Source organism: Diabrotica undecimpunctata, chromosome 2 (assembly GCF_040954645.1).
Source record: "Diabrotica undecimpunctata isolate CICGRU chromosome 2, icDiaUnde3, whole genome shotgun sequence".
NCBI lineage: Eukaryota > Metazoa > Arthropoda > Insecta > Coleoptera > Chrysomelidae > Diabrotica > Diabrotica undecimpunctata.
The window spans coordinates 5,226,877-5,235,242 of record NC_092804.1 but is presented as its reverse complement, the minus strand read 5'-3'; positions in this window follow the sequence as shown (position 1 = coordinate 5,235,242).

Sequence of the window (8,366 nt, the reverse complement as noted above, 5' to 3'; positions counted from 1 at the left end):
CTTAACCATTCTGTAACGGAGATTGAAGGAAATATTGCGGTTACAAAGTAGCGGTTTAAATTTAAGAAAAGCTTGTCTTGCTTGTTCGGTACGGTAGATCCAAACTACGGGTACCATTTTCCACTATAAACAGCAATGCATAGCGTACGCAGATGATGTAGTCCTCTTAACAAGAACAAAAAAATAACTTGAACACATGTTTAAGAACTTTGAAGATAAAGCAGGAAAATTTGGGTTGTATATAAATGAAACGAAAACAAAGTATATGGAAATGCGTGGTGAAATAACAGAACATTATAAATTCGTCACACTTGAAACGATAGGAAAGGATTATAAAATTGAAAATGTCAGCCAGTTCAAGTATTTGGCTGTAATAATAACGAGTAAAGAAGAAAAAGAAAAAGAAATAAAAAGAGACTATTAAAGGGAAATAGAGCAATGGGCTCTTTAAACAATATTCTAAAAACAAAAAATGTATGTAGGGCAGCAAAAATTCGAATATATGAAACAGTCATTCGGCCAGTGGCAGTGTATACCTGTAAGACCTGGACTATGAATAAGAAAGATGAAATGAAAATCGAGATCTGTGAAAGAAAGGTGTTGCGGAAGATTTTTGGTGGTATTAGAACGGCGGAGGAAATCTAGCGAAGAAAAAGAAATAAAGAGATAATGGAGATGTATGTACAACCCCTAATTGTACAAAAAATCAAAACACAGAGAGTCAGGTGGTTAGGTCACATCACTTAAATACCAGAGAAATGTGTCTAAAAGGTGCTTTTTGGAGGAGGCGCGGGTAAAATGAAGAGAAGAAGACCACGAAAAAAGTGGTTAGAATCAGTTAAAAGTGATTTAAATGGTATAGGAATGCAGAATTGGAGAAAGCGAGCAATCTGCCGGAAGAAGTGGAAAAAATTGAATCGTGATACTGGGAGTATACGGCCCTACGGATAACAGTCTGGTAGCAAAAAATGATCAGTTCATGGATACATTACAAGAAGAGATCGGAAAAGTGAGACCAACACAAGAAATAATAATAGCAGGCGACCTAAATGGAAGAACAGGGAAACGACAAAATGATAGCACGATAGACCGTTTTGGAGAAGATGTGATAAACGATAATGGAGAAAGACTAATTGACCTGTGCGAACTGAACAATCTGAAAATTACTAACGGCTTTTATAGAAATAAGGACATACATAAATACACGTATGTACAAACAACGAGAAACATCAGATCCATTATCGATTCCATAATTGTCAGCAAAAGTAGTACTATCAAAATTAGAGATACACGAGTAAAGAGAGGAGTCGAATGTGGCACTGACTACCGAATAATAATTTCACAAATGTGGTCTCCATACATGTTGAACACCCAAACTAGAAGAAAGAAAGAACACGAAGAAGACCAAGTAGAAAATGAACAGAAAGAAGAAGAAATGAAGTTCAACATAAATTTACTTCAAGAGGAATCCATAAGGGACCTATACCAGAGAAGACTGGACCAGAAGTTACAGGATTTCAGAGGCATTAGTGTGATAGCATGTACGGGCAGGTTATATGAAAAAATACTGAAAGAAAAACTGGAACAATCTATCTCAAATAAAATCGGAGAAGATCAGGCGGGGTTCACGGCAGGAAGATCTTGCATAGACCACATATATACACTCCAACAATTATTTGAAAAAAAAAATGGCAAAAAATAGACCAGTACACATGGCATTCATAGATTTAAAGAAGGCATGTGACACGGTCCACAGAAAACAACTGTGGAACACGATGAAGGAAATCGAAAAAACTCAGATGTTATTAGAAGCCGTAAAAAACCTTTACAACAACAACAAGGTATGAGTTAAAACCGGCAATGAATACTCCAACGAATTTAAGACCACAAAAGGCTTATTGCAGGGATGCTTTACATCTCCGACACTGTTCAAGATATTCCTCAAACAAATATTAAAACCATGGAAAAGGAAATGTGAAGGGATGGGAATACCAATCCGGCAAACTTCTTGTACACATTAAGCTTTGCAGATGACCAAGTGGTAACGGCTCTAGATGAAGAAAATTTGTGCTATATGCTATGTGCGTCCGAAGTGAACGAGGTCATGGAAAGACGAGACCTTAGAGATGGAGAATGGCAGAACAGAAAGGACTGGAGACGTTGGCTGAACGAAGGAAGGCGGCGACAGCTGTAAAAAATTTTATATAGATAGATAGATTTTATATATATATATATATATATATATATATATATATATATATATATATATATATATATATATATATCATTACCCTGTACCCTTGGCGGCGTACAAAGTTAGTGGTAATGCCGCTCAAACACTTTTTTTTTATATAATTTCCTACTATTAGTGGGTCAAGAATAATATGCTTTTGTTATAAAATTGTTGATTACTCGATAATTAAAGATTCTGTATTTTATTCATTTTAAATTATACTAAATAATTAAAAAAATATACCATATTTTCCTTAAGTGAACGCAAATCCATCACCTTACCCTAATTCTTTACAAGTAAAGTTATTGTCATTTCGTAATAGTTGCTATTTTCTTTCCAGAAGAATTCGTATACTAAGTACCTATATAAATAAGAACGAAATTTTAAACGCTTTTTATCTAAACTAAAACTTGATCTCATTACTTCCTATTGTTTCGAGAGTCCTAACAACTTCCTAACAATCCCGAAACGAACCAAAACCTCGGCATCTAGCAAGCTGACTCACGTTTCTCAGCCTAACTTATTAGAGACTTCATAAATCCAAGGGGAATTCGTTCGGTCGACGTAGAGATGTCGCTGTGTATTATTTCCATTTATTATTCATTATAATTATTCCCTGAAGACTTACGACTTCAGCAGTGGTGTATACAATGTCGTAAGTCTCGAGGCGGTCTCTGTTTTCCCAATTATTTTCCACCTGCCTCTAATTAAATAGAAACAAAATCTATGCATGAGAGATCATACGGTTTTGATAAATGATACGGAAAAGCTTCTAGAAAATGTTTAAAAGCTTCTACTGAAGTTTAGTACCGTATATCGTTACATATACCTACATTTGACACAAAAGAACATAAGATTAAATTTAAAGTTATATCTTTGATTAAAAACTATTATACATTGTTTAAAAACTACTATACTACGAGCCCTTCAACTAAATGTTCGGACAAATGAAAATTTATTAATGAAAACCTTCATCTTCAGGATCTTTCTTATTGAAAAAAAAAAAACGAGATCAGTAATGCGTTTTACTCTATCATTAATAACAAAATATTATTGAAATAGCTCGGTCTCATTAAACTTTGAATTGCATCGTTGGCGGCAAAGTAAACGAAAATGTTGCTCAACATAGTGACAACAAAATGTTCGGAAAATTCAAGAAATTATTCTAATATAAGGATACATCGTCATGTCGCTTTACAACCGCGACAATCTTGTCTGGCATTGCTCGTACTATGGATTTACACAAATCAGGATCGAAATTAGCCCATAATTCACCTAATTTATTCTTCAAATCGGCGACGGTTGTCTGGGAATCATTAAGCAATATCTGTTTCATCTTATGCCACAATGTCTTAATAACATTAAGGATTTGATTGTTCGAAAGGCATGAAAGGACTTTATAATGTTATTGTCTTCAAACCATTTTTTAGTTGTTTTAGCTGTATGACATGCAGCACCGTCCTGTGTAATATAAAATTCAAGTCCTGGTAGAGATCGAAAGCACTTGGTACAAGACTATTTTTCAAAATTTCTCGATACTTTGCTACGTTAATTGTGCCTTCCATCACCTCATATCTTCTTAGACCCGCTGATGACATGCAGCCCCAAATCATAATTCGTTTGGGAAACTTCACAGTTCTTTTGAGGCAATCTTTATGGAATGCTTCTGATAACTCGTTTTCGAAAGTCTCCCATGCAAACATTATATTTTGATTTGTCGCTGAACTCTTAACCAGTCATCAATGGTCTAGATCTAGAACGAAAGTAGAATGGACCATTGGCTGTCGGGTGTCTAGCGATAATCCAAAACAGTCACAAATTCGTAAAATATACTTTAGACACTTTTTATTTGGCAACAGCCCTCACCTGTAGTATAATGCGAGTTTTCAATAATTAAATTTAAATTTCTTGGCACAATATTCATCATCATCAATGGCGCTATAACTCTTCGTGATTCTTTGCCGCGTTTATTATTGTCTTCCATGTTTCTCGGTCCTGTGCCAGTAATTCCCATTGTTGCACTTCCATTTTCTCTAGATCTTCTTTGACTACATCTTTCCACCTTTTTCTAGGCCGCCCTACAGACCTTCTTCCCTTTAGCCTTTCACTTCTTCTTGCAGTACCGTCTCCTATCGGAGGTTGGCTACCATCACAGTAATCTTTACTTTGTTGGCTGCAGCTCTGAACAACTGTATTGAACTGCACCCATACCACTCCCTTAAATTTCGCAACCAGGAAATCCTCCTACGTCTCACATTTCTCTTTCCCGAGATTTTTTCTTGGATTATGAGTCTAAGCAAAGAGTACTTTTCTCCTCTCATTATGTGGCCCAGATATTCCAGTTTTTTCGTTTGTATGGTTTTTATGACTTCGCATTCCTTCCCCATCTTCAGCAGAATATCTTGATTTGTTACTCTTTCTGTCCATGGTATTTTCCACTTTCTCCTGTAACACCACATCTCGAATGCCTCAATGTTTTTGATTATCTTTTTCAGTGTCCAGGCTTCCATGCCGTACAGCAGAACGGAGAAAACATAGCACCTTTACATTCTCGTTCTTAAGTTTATATTTATGTCCCGGCTGCATAGGAACTTTTTCATTTTGACAAACGATTTTCTAGCTATCTCTATTCGCCTCTTGATTGCTCTTGTCTGGTCATTAGTATCAGTGAAGCAAACCCCTAAATATTTGTAGGACGTAACTCTTTCAACTGGCTGATTATTTATGGTTAAATTCACATTGGTGTATAGCTTCTTTGTTACAATCATGAATTTAGTCTTTTTGATGTTCAGTTTTAGACCATACTTTTTGGTATGGGTGGTATGGGTGGTTATGTTTTCCATCAAAAACTGTAAATTTGCTAGATTATCTGTTACTATTAGCGTATCATCAGCGTATCGTATATTGTTAATTAACTCTCCGTTAATGTTCATACCAATGTTTTGCTCTAGGAGCGCTTCATGACATATTGTTTCGCTATATATATTGAATAATAGTGGAGAAAGCACACAACCTTGACGCACACCTCGACGAATCTCAATTTCTTCGTTTAACTCATTTTCAACTTTGATTTTTGATGTTTGTCCCCAGTACAACCTAGATATGATGTTAATGTCGCGACTGTGAATGTTTTTGCTTCTTAGGATTTCATGCAGATTTTGGTGTCTGACTTTATCGAAGGCCTTCTCAAAATCATCCGTTTACATCCAAACATCTTTGCATTAACACACTCAGACCAAACAAAGCTTCCCGTGTTCCCAGTCCACCTCTGAATCCAAACTGTGTGGCGCTTATGTCCTCTTCTAATTTATTAAATATTCTTTTGTGAATTATTTTTAAAAATACTTTTAGTGTGTGGCTCATCAATGCTATAGTTCTGTGGTCTGAACACTCTCTGGCGTTATTCGTCTTCGAGATTGTGACAAACGTGCCTTTCCCAGAACACATTATTTATAAGGCGATTGTCATTACTGCGTATCACATGCCCTGCCCATCTGAGTCTATTGGCCTTTATATATCTGACTAGATTTTCTTTTACGAATAGGGACTCTAGCTCGTTATTGTATCTGCCCCTCCATTCGTTTGTCACGCTGTCTCTGCAATGCTAATGTTGATTGTGCTACTGCGTCTACGTCATCGGCAAAGGCGAGTATGATTTTTGCTCCTCGAGCAGTTATGTCTGGTTTGATTTTTGGATATATTTTTCGCATGACATATTCTAAGGCCAGGTTAAACAACAACGGGGACAACAGATCTCCCTGTCTCAGTCCAGAATTTACGCAGAAAGCATTTGATATTTTCCCCCTATTCTAACTTGTGCAAAAGACTTACTTACACACATTTGTGTTATCGCAGCTAGTTTCTTGGGTACGCTGAGCTCGATCATTGCCTTCCATAATGTTGCACGATTAATTGAATCATAAGCCTGTTTGAAGTCTATAAAAATCTGATGCACGTCGTGATTATATTCCTAATACTTTTCAAGCATTTGTCTTATTGTAAATATTTGATCAATAGTCGATCTGTCAGGCCTGAAACCACACTGGTAGTCATCAACTATTTCTTCGGCGTATGGTACTAATCTTTTTAATAATATCGAAGCCAATATTTTAAATGTAGTGTTGATTGGTACACAATATTGGTACCTAATAATTTATGCAAATTGGTGCACAATATTGGTACATAATAATTTATGCAACAATAGTTATTTTGCTGTTACTATATAATTCGTCAAAAATAGACAAAAAACCGGTATTCATTTTTCATTTAAACATTTACTCATAGATGTAATAGTTTATATATAACTAAAATTTTCATGAATTAATATTCATACGGCAATCTAAATTGAGTGAAGTATTTACATTTTAATATCTACAACAGTAATTAATTTATAATAATTAAAAGCATGCATTAAAATAATACCCGTGCCGCCATATTTTAATTAAATAAAATGAGAATTCCAAAATTTCAACATTTCTCTTATAAATGTTGAAGTTAATATAGACGAAAGGTATCAATAAATTTAATATGATTGATTTTAAAAAAGCACGGATTTAACGGTACAATAATTTTAAAATACAAGAGATACTATAACGAATAGGATCGTTATTATAGAGCACATATTTTCGTTGAATTGCGTTAAAAAATCACAGAGAAAAATGAGAATCACATAGGGAAGGAGAGGACACTTTTGAAGGTGGGGTGGATTTGAACAATTTAAATTTCCCTCTTATAAGCACCGCAATATTATTAATTTTTGTTATATGGTGTTGGCTACATTTATACTACTAGTGTGAAGTTGCATAAGCTATTGCGTTTACAAACGTAAAAGCGAAAGTAAGGTTTTCGGTATTTAAACGCATCTGTTCCTTTTCGCATCTATGTTTATTTCTAACTCGTTGAAGGAGAAGCCAGTTTTTGGAGCCGAACACCTTACTAACTCACTTCGCTCTCAACACTAGAACAAGTCAATCGCTATTGTGTATCGTCGGCTTATTTACTGTAATTTGTATAAAGTATATCTGTATCTGTAGAGTAGGGAGGGCGAGTTAAGTTTCCCAGCACTTAGGCTACAATTGACCCATTGTGCATCCTCCCAGAGAGCTGTCACCCTTAGCTCATTGTCCATCCTGCCATTTCTAGGAAGGTGGACAAGTCATCAGAAGACATCTCTCTTATGTGGGCACGTGTGGGCCAGGACTCGCCGAACGCGTACTCTCGTATTAACGATAACTCCGGGAATTCACATAGGACATGCTCTATAGTTTCGTCTTCTCGTTCACGCTTCCTACATAGAGGTGTGTCTGCTAGCCCCAGTGTGTGGAGGTGTTTACTTAGTTGACAATGACCAGTTAAAAAACCAACTGCCAAACGTAGGTTTTTCCTGCTCATTCCCAAGTACTTCTTTGATGTTGACTCTTTAAGTGAGATGGTACGTACATATAAAAGAAAACGTGCAGAAGTGCCTCCAACTGAAGATGATATTCAAAATGCCATAAAAGCAGTGGAGAGTGGCATGAAACTTCGCACGGCTGATGCAACGTATGGAATTAAGCTTATGATGATGATCTATAAAGCAGACATAGAGATCCTGGTTTATATCTAGTCGTATTTGCTCAGAACGTTAAAAGCGAACAGAGCTTCTCTCGTTCCTAGTCCTTCTCTGAATCCAAACTGGGTGTCATCTATATCTTCTTCTATTTTTTTGTATAGTCTTCCATGTATTATTTGGAAAAATATCTTCAGTGTGTGGCTTATTAAGGAAATTTTTCTGTACTGGGAGCATTCTGTCGCATGTAATGACTTTGGTAGTGTTACAAACGTTGACAGCAACCGATCTTCGGGTATTACTCCTGTTGTATATACTTTGTTGAACATATCAAAAACTATTTTAAACTATCTGACTTTAAAATGTATTTTTATTGTTAAGAAGATAAAATGGTACATTATTTTGAAGAAAATTTAAGTTTCAGACCTAGTACAAAGGTGTGTTGCTTCATCATCCTTGTCTTCTTCTCTAGAACAGGAGCAGTTTGCGCAACCATAGCATTTTTGGAACAATATTCATCCTTCATCGGATTGAGACCAAAAGTAATCTTCCTCCTACTTCCTTTCTTTTCAAGACATAAACGTT